The sequence below is a fragment of the Peromyscus californicus genome, unplaced genomic scaffold (genome assembly GCF_007827085.1).
Source record: "Peromyscus californicus insignis strain IS unplaced genomic scaffold, ASM782708v3 Scaffold_16__1_contigs__length_79575227, whole genome shotgun sequence".
Lineage (NCBI taxonomy): Eukaryota > Metazoa > Chordata > Mammalia > Rodentia > Cricetidae > Peromyscus > Peromyscus californicus.
Window position 1 is genome coordinate 34,435,884 of NW_026294458.1, and position 19,278 is coordinate 34,455,161.

Genomic DNA, 19,278 nt, shown 5'->3' on the forward strand with positions numbered 1-19,278 from the left:
CCTCCCTTGTTTAGTTGATGGAAAGCTTTTTATACCCGAGACAGACTTTGTTCAGGGAGTCATACAAAAGAACAGAATGTCTTTACTTATAATGGAAAGCAGCTTGGAAGGGATGCTAAGGATAAAAGAAAGAAATTCATACAGACAAATGATATAAGTACTAACTGGCAATCCCACTGACAGGCTGTCTCTGCATGCAGCTATGAAATTATTTTGCAGGAACAATGGGTTTCTTTGCTTTCTTTCCTAGTAGCTTTCATATCCATTATGCCTTAAAAAGTAGAATTTATATAAATTTCAACATGTAAGGAAATTTTTGATTAAACTTAGATTTTAAGCTTTTAGTGTTTTAAAAGACTTTGGCCCAACTGTCGACTTCTCTCATGCCAGTTTTTTAAATAGTTTTTATTGGTGAAATTATTAAGGCCACTCCACGTAGTTAAAAGGAGATTTATTTAATGGCATAACTTACAAATTAAGGGATAGGTAGGTTGCGGGGTCTGGGGAAAGTGTATCGCAGTCCAGCGGTGTTCTCTGGAGCTCTGCTTGGGCCACCTCCACCATCCAGGGTCCCGCAACCGAGAGAGCGCCCTCCGATCCAGATCTCGGGTCCCCTCCCTTGGCCCCGCCTTGTAGGCGTGACAGTTGCTGAAGTCTCAATGGGGGTTGGAACTTCCAGATCCATGCTGGAATGGCTACCCACTACAGGTTTTCACTTGTTTTATATTTGTGTACTGTTGTGTAGTGTGGCAGCTTTGTTAAACATGTCGACCATATCACTTGTTCAAAAGCAAAAGATGTGAAAATACCAGTGAGAAAGATGGACAGAGAACTGGGTTAGGAGGTAGAGTTTATTTCCCCCCAAATGACACTTGACTGAATTTGATAGCACAGATTAAAAAGTAGGAAAGTAGATTTATAACCCATCCACTGTGTCTTAGAGCAATGACAGATGGGAAACAAAAGCCATTTTCAGAATTTTAAGAGAAAAATTTCTGTGCTCATGATACAGCCAGACATTCTTATCTGTTATCAATTTTAATTTTGACTTAAAATTGGTATATGATTGCATGTAAGTGATTATTGGTGAGGTTGAACAGTACTTGTATTAGTCAGAGTTCTCCAGAGGAGCTGAACATAAAAACGTGATTTATTAGAATGGCTTCCAGACATGGTAGTCTAACAATGGCCATTTCTCAGAAGAAAGTCCGAGAATTAATAGCTGTTTGCTTCACAAGGATGGATGTCTCAGGTGGTCTTTGACAAACTTCAGAATTCTGAAGACGTAGACTCTAATTTCAGCGAAGGGATGAGCTTGTCAGAGAAGGTGGGGCAAGCAGTCAAATAGCAAGAGCTTCCTTCTTCCATATCCTTTATATATACTGCCATGAGAAAGTGTGCTCCAGATTTAAGTTGAGTCTTCCCACCTTAAATGATTCAGATTTAGGGTGAGTTTTCAAATGATTCAACCAAGAAAAACCCCTCACAAGTGCGCCTAGCAGCTTGGGTTTTAGCTAAACTACATGTAGTAAAGTTGACAACCAAGAATAGTCACCACACTACTTAAATTTTTATTGTACTTTTTTTCAAAACCATTCAGTTTCTTCAACAATATTATTCTTCCATTTTTAGAGATGGCCAATATTCATTTATTTATTTACATCAGTTTTTAATAGTTTTCCATATGGTTTATTAATCTATTAGGATTTTAACCTGCATGTTATCGAAGAAACATTGTTTAAACTTCTAAAATTCATCTCCCTTTTCCCTAGCCAACAAAGTACTTTAATAATTATAAAGTAAATAAAGTTTTCTTGTTGAGAAGATGATATCTGACTCTTTTAGAGTAATGAGCTCCTTGTTAAATATTTTGATTTCTAACATAAAAAAATTGTGAATGTTTCAGTTGTTTGTGGTGTCCTTTACGAACTAAATTTGTTTTCTTAATTAGTTTCCATTTTTGGGTCACACATTATTCTGATATGCAATTTTATGTGTTTCATTTAAAAATAAAAAGCAGAAATGTTAAAATTATGTTAAAATCTTAAAAAATGTTCTAAAATAGGTTAATAGTTAAGGTTAATCATATATATGTATACACACATATCTAGTGCTATTGTTGTCAGAGATTTGATTTTTCTTTTCTCTTTCTTTTTCTTTATTCTATTGTTAATAAATAAAAATGCTTACCTGTAGATATAGGGCCAGTCCTCACTGAGAAGTTGCATATTGCTTTCAAGGCAGCAGTACAAGTTAATATGTTTTATCTGCATTACATATTCATGTCACCTTTCTGAAATTAGATTTTAAAAAATATTCTGTTGACAAATGAAGCCTTCAAAATTAGACTTCAATATTTCTTTCAAAAACATATAAAACATTCTAGAAGAAAATGCCTTAAATATAATTTTTCAAACTTTGACAGAACTAAATAGACTAGTCAGAGTGATAATCGGTCAGCATTCAAGTTATGAAATAATGATTCATTTTGAATGGGAATGGCATTCTAGGCTCTGAACTCTTAAGGTCAATAAACGTCTAAACACAAATTTGTAGTAATTATACCTCTGCCTTGCATGCCTGTGTTTGTTATTTCCATGAATGTGTCAGCTTTTGACACACCTGAGTTCTTCTTGAGCTGCATGTTTCCTAGACTAATTCAAAGTTCCTGTGGAGCTATGAAAGTTAGTTTCTAAGAAAAAAGAACCATCCCTGGAATTTCTGAAACTTCCCTAAAGATTGAAAATACTATTGATTACTTGGATATAATAGATAGCCTGATAGATGAGCAATTATAGAAGTTTAAACATTTTAAATATTTATTTTCATTTTTAAATCACATATTTGTTTATGGGTCTGTATGTAGGTAAGTGCCTGTTACCACAGGTGCCCAAGGGGGGGAGGTCAGAGGTGTGGTGTCTCCCAGGAGCTGGAGTTACCGGCTTTATTGTGAGCAGTTATACACAGGTGTTGAGAACTGGACTCTGGTCCAATGCAAGAGCATTGTGCTTGGGCCATCTCTTCAACCTAAATTTCAAGTATTTTAGAGTATATAATATTCATTTGCTCAGGTGAGTTATTTAAACTCACTCAGACTTAAATACAATCCTCAACATTAAAATCAGAAAATTAGTCTAATAAAGAAACTAGAATTGAGATTTCATGACACCTGGAACTTGGGGGGTATATAGGCATAGGTACTTTGTTTTGTTTTAATACTAATGGCAGATTTTGTTCTCCAAAATGACAACAATGCTATTTCCCATTATAATACTTCTTACAATATATAGTGAACATTTCTCCCATTGGAAATTTGGTGCTGCAGGAGATGACTATCTCTGCTACTTGTCCTTAAATCTGGGGGTACTGTTGACTAAGGCAGTTGTGACACATCATGTGAATTCCACAGCTAGGTTATAAATGACAATGTAGCTTATTCTTTGATCCCAGTCATTATGCGAGATGATTAAAGTTCAAAAAAAGGAGCTCATGAGCAGGATTTCTGCTCAGAAGACTTGGGTTTATTAACTCCTGCAAGTATCCCAGGTGATGACTAGCAGCAACTTCAAGACATCTAAGTGACCAAAGCTTTGGATGATCTCACATGTTGTTCTTCAAGATGACTCCAACATTTGAATTCTTCAATCAAGACTTTGCATGCTGTAGATCTGAGGCAAACCATCTTTCATATACTCTGTCCAAATTCTTGATGCATGGCGACTGAGATACAGTAAAATTACCAGTAGATATTAGGGTGATTTGTTGCTCAGCAACAGAAATTAAGAACACATTTGGGCTATGGGAACAGGGACCCAGTTAAGCTAAACAATTCATAGGTAGCTATGCCTGGATAGAAGACTGAAGGTGGAAGAACTCTAAGAGAATGATTAGATAAGGTCCGGTATCCCTTAAGAAAGAGCTAGGCAAAGCCTAAATGATTTTAGAATATGTTAGCATTGAAAGCACATATGGCTACACTCAAGCCATTGGTTAGCGATACAAGGAAGGCATCAAATGTTATTGAGGACTTGAACTGAAGGAACCCTTGCTATGAAGGGATGAAAGTTTAGCAGCATTACCACATGTGCGTGGAAGTAGTAAGTGTATCTAATGAGCTTCATGATCTACTCAAAGACCTTTCCAGGCAGTATGTTGAGAATGCCAGTGGGCTTCTTCTTGGCATTCATGATAAAATGTGACAGAAAGGAGAGACCTTGAAGAAAACAGGGTTAAATGCAAAGGACTCAGAATTCATTGCATTTTTAAAGCAAACCTTTTTGATTCTCACTTCTTTAAATGGATAATGACTCTAAAATTAAGAAAGAGATTAGTTTTAGCCTGGACCCAACCCAAAATACAAAAAATAGGAACATTTGGTCCCATTTTGCTCAAGTTCTACTAAGAGGAAACCATTGAGAGTTGTACTCATGAGCTGGATTAATACATAAGAGACTTGAAGTGCAGAAAGCAGAACTAGGAATTGTGGATAATCACATTTCAGGGAAAATACTGAGTGTTAGGAAATGAACTGACAATATGTGTCAAGATGTGTTTCCGAATTTCTATGAAAGAGTAACTACTGTGTTTCTCCCATTAGCTCCCCATCCTCCCCACCCCCTGGTGTATGTGTGTGTGTGTGTGTGTGTGTGTGTGTGTGTGTGTGTGTGTGTGTGTGTGTGAGAGAGAGAGAGAGAGGAGAGAGAGAGAGAGAGAGAGAGAGAGAGAGAGAGAGAGAGAGAGAGAGAGAGAGAGAGAGAACACTGAGCATTGCCTTAATTAAGATTTCTACTGTGTGTTAGAACATCATGTCCAAAAGCAACTTGGGAAGGAAAGGGTTTTGTCTTTCAACTTTTAGGTCACACTCCATCACTGTGGAAAGTCAAGGCAGAAACTCAAGGCAGAAAACTAGAGGCAGGACCTGAAGCAGATGCCATGGAAGAGTGTTTCTTACCTCTTACATCTTGCTCATCCTGCTTTGCGGCATACAGGACCGCATGCCCAGAGATGGCACTACTCCCAATGAGCTAGGCCCTCCCATATCATGTATTAATCAAGAAAATTCCCCACAGACCTGCCTACAGCTCAATCTTATGGGGACATTTTCTCAATGAAGATCTCTTCTTCCAAGGTATGTCTTGGCTTGGTTAAGTCGACAAAACCCAACCAGCACAGGAATTTTCCTCAGCTGCTCTCCACCATATTTTTGAGACAGGATCTCTTGCTGAGCTCAGAACTTACAGATTTGACTAGATTAGCTGGGACAATGAGCATCAGGGATCTTCTTGCCTCCTTCCTCCTTTCAGTTGTGGGTTTACAGATACAAGTGGATGCACCTGTCTTTTTACGTGGGTGTTGGGGATAAGAATTCAGGTCCTCACTCTTGTGCCATAAATATGTCATCAACTAAGCAGTCCCTCCAGCCTCTTTACTTCCCTTTGGATGGAAGCTCAAGAGCAATCTGTTTTTTCCACTCCTATAACACAGGTTTACATGGAGATCTCGGCTCAATGAGCAGATGCATAACCTACTTGCTTGATCACACTTTTCCACTTGTGAGGTATGGTCCTTTAATAATGTATTTGTAAAATCTCTGCTGAGAAACCCCACCTAACATCATTTAGAGGATTGTTGTTCACACTGACCCATTGCTGTAATAGAAGGAAGCTTTGCAGTTTTGATGGCAAAGATGTTTTATGTGTTTGAGGGTGTGGATTATTGTAGCCAGAGTAAACTACAGCAGATTGTCTTGTCCATGTAGGCTGCAGAAATCTCTCTCATCCTATATGCTTTTCTACAGTGTGATGCTGATACTCTCCCTTGGAACTCCATTTGACTGGATATACGATTTCTGAAGTTAGGTTGCAGAAAAAGAATAGAGCCTGCTATCTCTGGGGTTTCTTGATCTTAAAACTCACTCCATATGTGCTGCAAAAAAACATAAAACTACAAGGAGAGGTTAGTGGTTAAGTATTTGACACACATCCCCAAATGAACCTGCAGATGAGGCCCAGTCAATAGTGAGCAGGCAAATTCCAGACATATTAACAAATGGAGTGTTTAGATGCCACTAGCAAGTCAGTCATTTCCAGTCTCAAGGCTTGAACTGAGACCTGCCCTCAAGCATTGTAGAGAAGACACAAGTTGTTCTCACAGTTTTTGGTTGAGTATCTCACTCAGAAACCAGGAGACAGCATTGAATGATTGCCATTGGTTTCAGCCACAAAGTTTAGGAGATAGTTATAGAGCTTTTAATGATAGCTACGTAATGGTTTATGATAGCAATGCTACTTTTTAAAACCCCTACTTAGTATTTACACAAGGAACCTGGCCTCATCATCACACATTGGAAGGAGTTTTCTTTAAATTGACCAGTATATAATTATTCATATAATGTTCTTTACTTTCAGTTAGACTTTTGGTAGAGAAATTTATTTACTTATCTGATTTAGTTAATCAAAACATGTTCGCTGAAGAGTCGTTGTACATTATGTTACATTTGCAGTGACAATGGAAAATCAGATTAATTATCTTCCTTGCTACTAATCAACCTGGTGGGGGATCTAGGCACATAAGTTCAGTAGTTAAACTGTGGTAAGTACTTTATACAGTGAGTGCTGTAATGGTCAACACATGATACATTAAGACCACAGATGAGGTAACTAATACAACTAGGGCAGGAGGACTTTCTGGATGGAGTCATTCCCAGAGACTTGAGCTGTTTTCTGTTCTATACATTCCACAGATCTATCTCCTTCTTTCTTCACTTGATGTCTTGTTTCCTAGTGTCTTAAAAGGCAAACAGTTGAGATATTCTTGCCCTTCTTCTCTTTTGGAAACCAAATATTCTGATTCATAATCAGCACATATTTGTAGACATTTACTCACCATGACACACAGACCAATCCTGTAGAGATTTACCTTTAATGCTTGTGAGAACCCTAGGAAGACATACATACATGAAGGGACCACTTGCCATCCAGATAGTCAAAGGTAATAAGTCAGGTCAGGAAATGCTAAATAACATAATTTGATCTTTATACTTTGATAAATATACTTTTGTAATCACCTGGAGAAAGTCACTTCAAATTTGATGTGATACCTCATCTTCCGCAAAGAACCATACTTTACTTCACTCCAGGCTTAGAATTGCTTATACAAGGTGATACACAAGGTAGAGTCTGGGACATAATTGCTGAGACATTTGTTGAGGATATGGTGCTATCCTATGTACACATAAAATTTTCCTTAAAAAAATTACTCATTAGGTATACAGTGTTCTTCCTGCAGGCCAGAAGAGGGAACCAGATCCTATTATAGGTGGTTGTGAGCCACCATGTAGTTGGTTGCTGGGAATTGAACTCAGGACCTCTGGAAGAGCAACCAGTGCTCTTAACCTCTAAGCCATCTCCCTAGCGCCAATGAGTGTTCTTAAAGTTGAGGCATAGGATCTGGGTAGGGCTAGTCCAAGGCCTCACAAACTGCTTATCTTGTTTTTAGAGGAGCGGCTGCAAAACACTGAGAACCAAGTCCCTTTTCTCCGGTAAGAATGGTAGCTGTTACCCGAAAGATCACACCTAAATTACATTCCGACGGTGGCTGGATTGAGATCTATGCTCATTGACTTTTTATAAATTGGATTTATTGAATTGCACCTTTAATAAATCTACATCAGTGGTAACAAGAAAAAGATGTGTTGATGGGATAAATGTTCCCCACAAATATCCCCAGTAATAAAGCCCGCCCAAGAGCCTTCTTCATCTTTCCTGGCTTCTGTATTTACTGAGGAGAGTGTGTGTGTGGGGGGAATCTCTTGAGATTTTCCGCTTTTACTTAACCAGTTTGTTAGCCAGCCTTGTCCAGTCTTTAGAAAAGTGATTTGAGGACTTAATGATAAGAGGGTAGTCTCACCTCACCATTCTCAGGACTACACAGAGAACAAAGGGCTCAGGAAGTCATCTCAGGAAAGGCGTAAAGGTGGAGAAGAGAGTGCTTACAGATATGAAAGATAATGCTATATGTTTGCATCTAAACACCATAAAATTATATCCACGGGCACACAGCGTGCCAGTAATAAATTGTCATGACAAACAGTTGTTTATTATAAATTTTCAACTTTTTATTCAAATGCCTTTGGTTTCATTAAATTAAACATAAAGATAGGAATCTACAGCTGAAGATGAATATTTCAGTGTGAATCTTATGGACATAAAATAAATTTAGTGTTTTTACATTCCTATTAGCATATTTTAAGTCCTGCCTCAGGAAAGTGCTTGCGTGGCAGTGAGCTGAGCTCACTGTAACTTTTGATTTTCAGTTCATTTCAGGAAACATGTGGGAATCCATCATAGGACTTTTCAAAAGCTACTGGTGGAAGTAGAAATTTCTTGCTTGAACTTTGAAGCATTTCAAAGGGCTCAGTGCTTTCCAACGTGAGCTGTGAGACACAAGATGCTATGATTTGTCTCATAGTACTTCTGACTTTAGTTTACATAAATTCCTTTCCTGTTGCACTTCTTCCACAACTATCTCCAGTGAGCATCATTTGCTAGAAGGCCAGCAGATGATATTCTTTTCCATCTACATCCATCTGGCTATGCAGCTGCAATTGCCACACACTAAAAGGCTAATGAATCCTGGCCCTAACCTCCCTCCCCATCATCATCCTCACCTCCAGATATTTATTAATATTTGATATTGTGTACACTGACATCCATAAATGAACATGTCTAAAATAGACTCTTGGTTCTCTAAGCCCTCACAGCTATCTTTTCCATGTCAATCAACATCATTTCAACTTCAACCCCCAGAGTGATCTCAAAGGCCTTTCTTCCTTTCTCCCTCCACAGCTCACCTGTCACACAGCCCTATTGGATCTGCTTCAAATATAGCAAGGAAGTTAATGAGAATTATATTTAAATAATACATCAAAAGATCACGTAAATTGAAAAACATGTAACTAAGAAGCTGCAGGGCTTCTCATGGATAACAGGAGCTTAGCCTGGAGTCCATGCTCTTGAACTGTCACAGAACTCTCAGCTCCCACATAGCAAAGTAGAAGGAGTTTGTACAATGGTAATATGAGGTTTCTGCTTCTGTGAAGATGGAATAGATATGTTTCTTTTTATTTTCATACTCAAACTTTGAAACGTGGAGAGAGGAATACTGGCTGACTTGGGATTTTGAGACTCATGAAATGACGTTGTGGGGGAGTTTGTGGGTTTTTCTTTTGCCTCAGATACCCTACACTTGGAGCTGAAAATGTTATAATTTGGAAATGTCAGCTTTGCTGCAAAACAAAACAAAGCAAAATAAAGCAAAGAAAAAAGAAGCAAATATCTTCTTTCTCTGGCCCACAAACCTAGGAAAGGGCAGCCTGGCAGGATGGATGTTTTTAGAAAATAGTCATGTTATTTTACCCTTACTTCTCAGAAAATTCTTTATTCAAGCTATCAAAGGCTTGGAGTTGTATGGGAATTTAGATACCCATCTTAGCTAGGATGTAATGAAATGCCTAAATCTCTAAAAAGTATTTATGGAGAAGACAAGTTAGGACCAGGGTGCTTATCTCAGCTAGGGAATCATAGTATTGAATGAGACATTTTGGTAAGACTTCCACCTCCATCCAGTAGCAATGATATGATCTTTCCTTTCCTTCTCAGGAAGACACAGAGAAGCTCTATTAGAATCACATTTTAATTCACTGCCCAGGAATAACAAACAAAGACTAGAATCCTGTACAATTTCAAAATCAATGGTATTGCTTTCAACTATTGAAAGCATGCATACTCATAATAGTATAAAATCATTTAAAGAAGAAAATATCTTAGTAGAAAATAAAACAGTGTAGAACTTGAATGATGAAAATTATAAAAAACTGATAGGTGAAGACACTGAAATGATCTAGAGCAAAGGTAATGCAGAGGCACCATGTGTTCATGGACTGAAGCATGCAGCTTAGGTAAGATACCAGTTCTCACCCCAATTGAAAGATTTCCTTCATTTTCCATGAGAACCCACGTCTGGCTTAGGAAGACATACAAAATATTTGAAAATGGATATGGGAAATAATGGATCCAAAATGGCTAAAACAATTTTAAAAAACGAGAGAGAGAAACCTGCATTTGTATAACTTATTATGACATTGGTACATTATCTATAATAATTAATGTTATATGTTGTTAGTGGAGAGGTAGACACAAATCAGTGAAATAGAATAGAGTTCCACAAAATAAATCCTCACAACTGATGTCTGAATTAAGTGTAAAATAAATTTGATGGAGAAAGAACAACATTTTCAACCAACCGCTGGAATAATTTTATAACTACACAAATAATATGTCTTATTTTTCAACAAAAATTAACCCCAAATAAATAACAGACAAGTATAAAATGTTACAATAGTCAGATCTACTATAGGGCAAAATTTTCAAGATCTAGGTTTAGGTAAGGAGTTCTTAGCATTGGTATTAAAACATTATCCATAAAATAAAAGAGTAACACATTGAAACTCACCAAAATTATGAACTTTTGTTCTGAGGAAAACCCTGTGAAGAAGCTGAAAAAGATACAGATTGAGACAAAATAACTATAAGTTATATGTCATTAAAAGGTTAGTATATAAAGAACTCAAAAATCCCAAATATCAGACAAAAATTCGAGTAGTTAATGGGCAAAGATGAACACTTTTTATTTTATTTTATTTGGTTTTTCGAGACAAGGTTTCTCTGTGCAGCTTTGCGTCTTTCCTGGAACTCACTTTGGAGACCAGGCTGGCCTCGAACTCACAGAGATCCGCCTGCCTCTGCCTCCCGAGTGCTGGGATTAAAGGCGTGCACCACCACCGCCCGGCTAAGATGAACACTTTTATGGGAAGGGTACACAGACCTCAAAAAGCCCATGAAGAGATGTTTATTATCATTAGACTAGGAAATACAAAATAATATCAAGAGATACCAGTACACATTTCAGGAAGGCTAAAATGAAAATGATTACACAAGCCACAGTGAGGATGTGGAAATTTTAGGTTATTCATTAAGTGCTGGAGGGGGATGTAGAATTGTACAGGTACTCTGGAAAGCAGGGGAAGACTTTCTTAACACTGAACATGCAGAGTCAATGCAAACCATTAATGGATTCCTGTATCTTTACCTGAAGAATTGAAGAAACATGTTCATGCAAAAAATTTGTACATGAATGCTTACATAAGCTTATTCAAGTAGTGTTTCTAATTTCACTACATAGATATCTTTCTCTGAATGGTCAGTCTAATGTCACTGAATAAAGGAAGCACATTAATGTTAACATGGGATAATCTGTGTGACTGACTCTGGAGAAAAAATGTTTGGGGCTGTTTACTTATTGTGGTAGTATTGTGTTCCCCAAAATATTGTGCACTCTAATAAACTTATCTGGGGTCAGAGAACAGAACAGCCACTAGATATAGAGGCCAGAAAATGGTGGCACACACACCTTTAATCCTAGCATTCCAGAGGCAGAAATCAATCTGGATCTCTGTGAGTTCAAGGCCACACTGGAAACAGCCAGGCATGGTGACTCACGCTTTTAATCCCAGGAAGTAATGGCAGAAAGCAGAAACATATATAAGGTGTGAAAACCAGGAACTAGGCTGGTTAAGCTTTTAGGCTTTTGAGCAGCAGTTCAGCTGAGATCCATTTGGATGAGAACTCAAAGCTTCCAATCTGAGGAAACAGGATCAGCTGAGGAACTGTCGAGGTGAGGTGGCTGTAGCTTGTTCTGCTTCTCTGATCTTCCAGCATTCACCCCAATACCTGGCTTCAAGTTTGTTTTTATTAATAAGACCCTTTAAGATTCATGCTTATAATTCTATTTTTATACCATTCTTGAAATAAAAATTATAAGACCCAGAACAAATTTAATGTTACTGAGATGTAAGGAGAGGATGTAAATAGCCATAGAAAGCAATAGGAAGGAGCTTTACATTTCTGGCAATATTCTATATTTTTTATGTCAACGTCTATACTCCATCTGACAGATACAATGTCCCTGCTTCCTTACCAGGTCCACTGTCTCATTTCTACTGAATGCTTGTTATCGCCAGTGCCTAAAAGTGCCTAAAACATATTTCCTGGTTTCCCCTTGACCATTTTTTTTTTTAAATTTAATCTAAGCTTGTGTTTAAATGCCAACCCCTCAGACATTTTCTCTTCTGTCTGTGATAACTTCCCTATCTGGAGTGAGTAGACACGTTTTGCATTTCCCCAGGAAAACATCTTGCCATACAGCAATTGATCCTGAACATCAGTGGAATTCCAGAATCAAACAAGTTGGTGGAGTGTGCCTGTATCCCGAAATCTGTCAGAGATTTTGCAGGAGGAGTCAGGTGTTCATTCCCGACTTGGATTGGAAAACCTGGATCCACTTGGTAGGGACAAAAGGTCACATCATTTTTAAAGGCAGCAAGTCTTTTCCTCCCTGCCAGAAAGCTGGTGCCAACATATGTTATTTGGCTGACAGCGTGTCAGCTGATAAACTAAGGCACGCACCACCTCTGTTGCGGCTCCTTCCTGGTACTTCCTTGGTATTCGAACTGATAAAGCCATCCTGCCCTCAATCAGACTGTGTATGCAAATTAGGTGTACTTCGCTTGTTCTTTTGCCTTCAAGCTATATATAAACTTGCCTGTCGCCTCCGCCTCTCTTCTCCCTCTCTCTGTCTCTGTCTCTCTGCCTCTGTCTCTCTCTGTCTCTCTGTCTCTCTGTCTCTCTGTCTCTCTCTCTCTCTCTCTCTCTCTCTCTCTCTCTCTCTCTCTCTGTTCTCCCGTGGATCCTAAGACCACAGACATTCCTTGGAGTCTTGGGTCCTGGGGATTGATAACAACAAACACCTTTCAGTATCAATTTGTCCATGAATTCCTTAGAGTCATTCTGAGCCCTTAATGAGTCAAGTGCATCAAAATCGCCAATAACACTGTCTTCTGCTTCCTCAAGTTTATTCAGAATGAATAATTAGTAGTTTATTCTTGGTTTTGACAGGTAGACTGCAATGGCCATGTGTAGAGGGAACTATACCTTGTTTTGATCTTGGTCTCATTCTCAGAATTTAGCTTAGATTATAATATGCAGCAGATATTCAGAAAATATTTCCTTACAAGCTAATTCGTTCAAGCAAAATTGCTACATACAAAATACTACATTTATGTATTAAGGCAGTATATTAATGCTTCTATAGACTGGAGCTAAGCTGGTATGGCTCCTCAAGTATAAGGATACAAGTGAAGTCTAATTTCAGGAAATGATCAAATGAACACATTAGAGTATACTGTTGGATGAGAGATGAAATGAGTTTTGGAGGAATAGACTCCTTTAGTATTTCTTGAGCTTTCTGATATTGACTTGCCAAAATTGAACTACTGTATAAACCAAGGGTCTTCCAGTGAAATGATCTCTCAGCCTTTGTTCCTTTCATTTTGTTTTACTTTCAAAAGGCCCTTTGGACATCTATCAAAACTACAAAGTGGAAATAGGTTGGCTTCATTTAACATTAAATCCTACTGCAAAGGCCTTGCATCAAGGTGTTTGCCATTTTACATTCTTCTTATTTTAATAGTTTTTGCAGCTTCAAAACTTAGAGGTGTAGCTAGCTAAAGGCTTTCATTGTAAATCCCTCAAGACCCAATATCTTCAATATTAAAACCTCATTGTAACAGCCACAGGAATAAAGACTTTCTTTTATTCTTCTTCCCAAGACTTATGAAATCACAATGATTAAATCAGGAAGGCCTTTGGCAACAGACACAGACTCCCTGGCTCTTTAACAGGGTAGAATTCCTTTGGTTTGACTGACACTATCTTATGTGCTATTTGTACTTCCAAATTTAAAAGGCAAGAAGTGTTCTGATTTTCACTTAAATTTCATAAGAATAAAAGAAACCATAAAGTGCTTTCCTCAGAGAAAACAATGTCATAAAAGGATAAATTATCATTGCTTTAGCATGGCTCCATTTTGGTTATGAATATAGAAGCCTGTGGGATAGAATTTGCTGTTTTCATATTGAGTTAAAGAAACTGCAGATTTTACAGGTGGAATTTGTTATAGATTTTTGAAACAAAATGTGTATAGTTTGACATATGCCACAGGTACTATGCCTAAAAGCTATTCCTCGTGTTTTATTGATGTAATCCCTTTCTTTGATGTTTGATGTATTTTCTACTAGAAATGTTTTCTTTGTTGAATTATGAGTTCAGAAATACAGCAATAGTTGTTTTGATGAAAGTATTTTTTTTTACCAAAAATTAGGAATATTTTTTAAATCTATAGAAGAGTATTCTATGTCATCTTGGTTTAGATTTGTGCAGGAAATGCATTACTTAATATTTAGCATTTGGTGTTTTAAAATATATGTATCACTGTATCTTATCTTAATTGAGGTTTGAAATAATTTGTGCATGATCAGCTGGGTAAAAACCCTTCTTTCCTTGATGCTGACTTGGGGTGGTAGTGTCAGAGATTTCTTAATGACCTCCAAGCTCCAGAAAAGGAAGTTAGTAATTATATTTACTTTGTAAGATCTATATGTCTCTTTATTTATTAAATTGACCCCTAACTCAACTCCAAACATAATTTATGTCTCCTGTGATAGCTTGCAGACTGTAAATCATTACATCCCTTTAGCTGGATTCACATTCTAGTGTTATCTATTTTCAGTTTTGTGATTACAGCGTTTGGAGCTGTATGCAATTTAATTGTCAAAACTTGACCATCTAATTTGTTATTGTGCAGTTCATCAGGCAATTTATAAATATTATGATGAAAGGAATTCTAGCCCTGCAGAAAGTCTCCTGAAGCTGAAGTCCTCTCAGGAATATAACGTTATATACTTTAACCAGATAACAGAAAGCATTATTGCAGAGGGAGTCTCAGTACAATGACAACAGAACTCAAGAAGTCGCAGTAGTCAGGCATGACAGTACATCTCTGTGACCCCAACCCTCAGGAGGCAGAAGCAGATGCAGGAGGAACTCTGCACATTATAAACCAACCTGATCTCTCTAGTCAATTCCAGACCAAAAAAGGTGTATAGTGGGACCCTGTCTCAGACCAGGAAAGAAAACAATGACAACAACAACAGATAAAAGTTATCCCTTAGTAAGCAATGCTCTGGATGTTGTGTTGTAGTGTGAACTGTTTCACTAGATATCAAGTTGAAGAACACTAGAGAAGGGAGTAACAGGGTACAAATTATCTGGGGGTGGTTAACAAAACAACCAAGGGGACTTTTATTAGCAAAGGGGAAGGAGATAAAGAAAGAAGGTAAAATATCAGTGATGATATCTGAAAAAGTCATAAGGATATACATATACTATTAACTACCTAGCAATATCTACAATACACATAAGTCTGTATATACATATACCTATATAATTCAAATGAAAAAGATTCTGTCTTGGCTGACAGTGCTGCCTCTGAGGGTCAATAGACCGTCTAACAAAAAACCCAACACCAGGCATGAGAAACCCTTTTTTGAGTTGTTCTTCAGGGTTGCCCAAGAGACTCCCAAACTATTATAGACTATTGCTATTGCCCTTGGTTTCCCCTCCAGAGGTAGAAAGTAAGTCTGTATTGCTGAAGACACCATGAACTTTGAACACAGGACCTGGAAGACCCAAGCTGTATCTTCCTTGAAAGCCTCCTCCCTGAGGAATAGCTTCCATGGTACCAGAAGGTGCTAGGCAAGGTTCTAATGGAGGGAAAAACATGTATTCCTACTTGGGAGCATACAGAACTATTTGATAATTGAAATTCCTTTTCATAATGTTTTTAATATAAAAGGGTGATCCTATCACCTGGGTATAACCTTCAATGTGAGACCTTTGCTTTGCACCCCAGTAGAATACTGACTACACAGTAGACTTCAAAAAATTGATCAGGGTCTTTACCAACTCCAGGATTGTCTGTTTGGAGAGGGAGTCTAGGATAAAACATGACATGACCTTGAAAGTATCTCCTCTGTTGATTAAATTGTAATAAATTGGATGCAAATTGTTGAAACAATTATGGAGAAAATGTTACTTATTTCAGTCATCAAGAAATCACTTTCTTCTTTCCTGTATGGCCTTTCAATAGCTGTTTTGAGAAAGATTTTCTTTCCTTTACCTTTTTCTCTTCTTCTTGTCAGAGAGCCAGGATATCCTCAGACTCACTATGTGACTAAGGATGACTTTGAACATCCCTTCCTCCTGCCACCATCTACCACCACACTGGGTAACTTAGGGCTTCCTGCATGCTAGACAAGATACCCATCATGTCATCAGAATGTCAGTCATGGTTTACTTGTCTATAGGGTATTGGAAAAAGCATCTAGTGGACCACAAATCACACCTGATCTTTCTCACTAGCTTGCTGTACTGATTGGGTAGGTTATCCCAATTGTTCTGAACTTTAATTCAGAATTCAAAAATTGTGATTAATGATATCTACCTCGAGGGATTCCTGGGATGTTTACCTATGATAACTTCCACAAAACATCCAGAATAGGGCCTTGTACTTACCAGGTAGGCATTCCAACGTGGCCTGTATGGTGTGAAGGCATTGGATTGACTTGATGAACCAGAGACAGGTCAGTTAGGTTTCAGCATTGCAATGCACTTCCCCAAACTTCACTTTGATTAAGTGAAAATGATAAATAACATAGGAGTATCATGTTTTTAGACTTTAAACAGTCAGCCAACCTCCCTTTTCACCAGTGCTGGCATGGAGTCGTAGAAGGAAGAGTTCTGGAGGTGTGGACATCAGTGTCCCAGGATCACTGTCAGGCCTCTGTCCAAGCACATCTGCATTGCTAGCAACTATTCCAATAAGCTTTGTGTATATACTGGTTTTGTTTTTCCTAGTGTGAAAACCTTAATATCTTTTGTGTGTCTGTGTACAGTTCCTAGATTTCACCTCTCACTGGTCTGTATCCACCTTTTCTAATTTACTTCTGCCTGGGATTACAAGTGGAACTGAGCTGTTTTTGCACTCTAACTCAGAAATGTCATCTTTACTAAGCCAGTGAAATAAAAATGCTGTAACAATTCATATGATGATGCATTGACATGTCTCTTTTGCTGAGAGCTGGAAGGATTAAAGAAAATCCATGTGTGAGACATTGATTGCATAGGATTTCTCATTCTCTTTTTTTTGATAACAAATGGAAGTTTCCTCAGCAAGAGAAATATACTGAAATGCTATGTGAGATCTTGCTATTGTTGTAGTTAAGAGATCTGAGTATTGATCATCATATGGATTTAATGTCTTCGATACAATAAATACAATTCAGAAGGTAGGGGAGGCTGACGTAGGAAAATCATGAGCTTGAGATAAACTGGGTTACATAATGTTTAGTAGACTAGCCATGGCTACCTAGGAAGACTCAGTCTCAAAGGAAAGAGGAAAAGGGAGGGCAGGAGAGAGGGACACACACACACACACACACACACACACACACACACACACACACACGCATAGGGAGGTTGCTGAAAATTGCTTATTATGGTTTAGTAATCTGCATTGTTCCTTCTTATTTAAAAACCAGACAAACCCGAGGGGCCTTCATGATGAAAGATGTTTGGATGATGAATTTATAAGGCTTTGGTTGGTTCCAGAAACTCCCAATGAGAATGGAGCAGGTTTATGTTAAGAGTGGAGATTGTAATAGTATGGTGTGCCAGTGTATATGAATAAGATTATTGCTTAAAGCTTACTAATGAAGTGTTTTGAGAAATTAAGCTTGGTTGCGAGGGAATCAATCATTAGATGACTTCAATGTGTACATTAGACAATGATTTGGTAGCAACACAGAACAATGTTATCACTAGAACCATGGTAAGGAAACGAAACCTGATTCCAGACATTGATATTAAGATGAAAGACAAGAATATGACTTAAGAGGTGAAAGTTCAGCACCAACTGACAGACTGCATACCAAAGATGCTAAAGAGGTAGTCTAGGATAACTTTTGACTTAGGTGAGAATAGGTGAAACTTCTACATCAGGATTTAAAGATGAATTCAGGATATGTAAACAAGAGAGAAAGGGTAATGGCAGGGTCACATTTAATACTGAATCTGAAATACTTGTGTAACGATGATATCAACAGGGTCTTTTTATTGAACCAGAAAAGTTTATGCTCTTCCAATTCCTGCTAAAAGTAAAATCTGACTCCCTCCCTTCCTTCCTATTCTAGATTATATTTTATTCTGTTTTCCTAATTAAATTTTCTACCTATATTATCTCATTCCACTCACTTTACTTTTACTTTTCCATACTTCTTCAGTTTCTTGTCCTAACTCACCCACTCCCTCCACCAGGGTGGCAGCATTGAGGTCAGTGGTGGTGTTCCTGATGTCAACCATATTGGGTAATTTTCTGTCTTCAACTTAATGCCATAGCAACAGTGGTTAGAGATGACCCACTGCTCATTGCCACAGATTAGCAGTACACAGTGCACACCTATAGCATGCAGCAGAATAACCACATGTGCCCATTTTTTGAAGAAACCTGGAAACAGTTAAGAGAATAATGCACTCATCTATAACATGGCTACAGAGCTACATGTCCAATATAATACCAGCCAGTTCGAAACTACATTCATCCCAAAGATGTCTTTAAACCCTTGTCTTAGAATTTATTTTACATAAAAAGCTAAAGGCTTTGCCTAATTTTGATTCCATCATCTTTTCAAATATGCCTGAAATGGTCAATATATTATCAATATTTTAAAATAGTCTGATCAGAGGATGATCAAACTAGTTTTAAGGCTAAGTCAGCATTGTTTTCACAATTTCACAGCTTTTCTTTTTCCTGTTCTTTACGATCCTGAACTTGTGTAAAAAAATTGAAATAATAACCAACTTCCTAGTTATTATTTCAATTATTAAGAAATACTGAATTCATTCACCATTATGTAAAGGATACATACATGATAATATTATGCATATATGTATATATACATATATGTACTATTTCTTTATTTATATGTATCTATGCCTAGATAAAATGTCTATATATACAAGTAAATTTTGTGCTTTTATTATGTATTTAAGAAGTAAAATATTATTTACTTTTTCCCTAAAGAGGAAACTATTAATATAATTATTTTTTTTTTTAGTTTCATCTACTTATATTTTTTGCTAAACATGCAGATAGTACTATCTGGCATGTTGACTTAATCATCAGACATTTATACCTGTTTAAGTAAAATGATTGGGTATGGAAGACTTCAACCAGCAAGTCTGTAATTTGTTTATATTAAATATT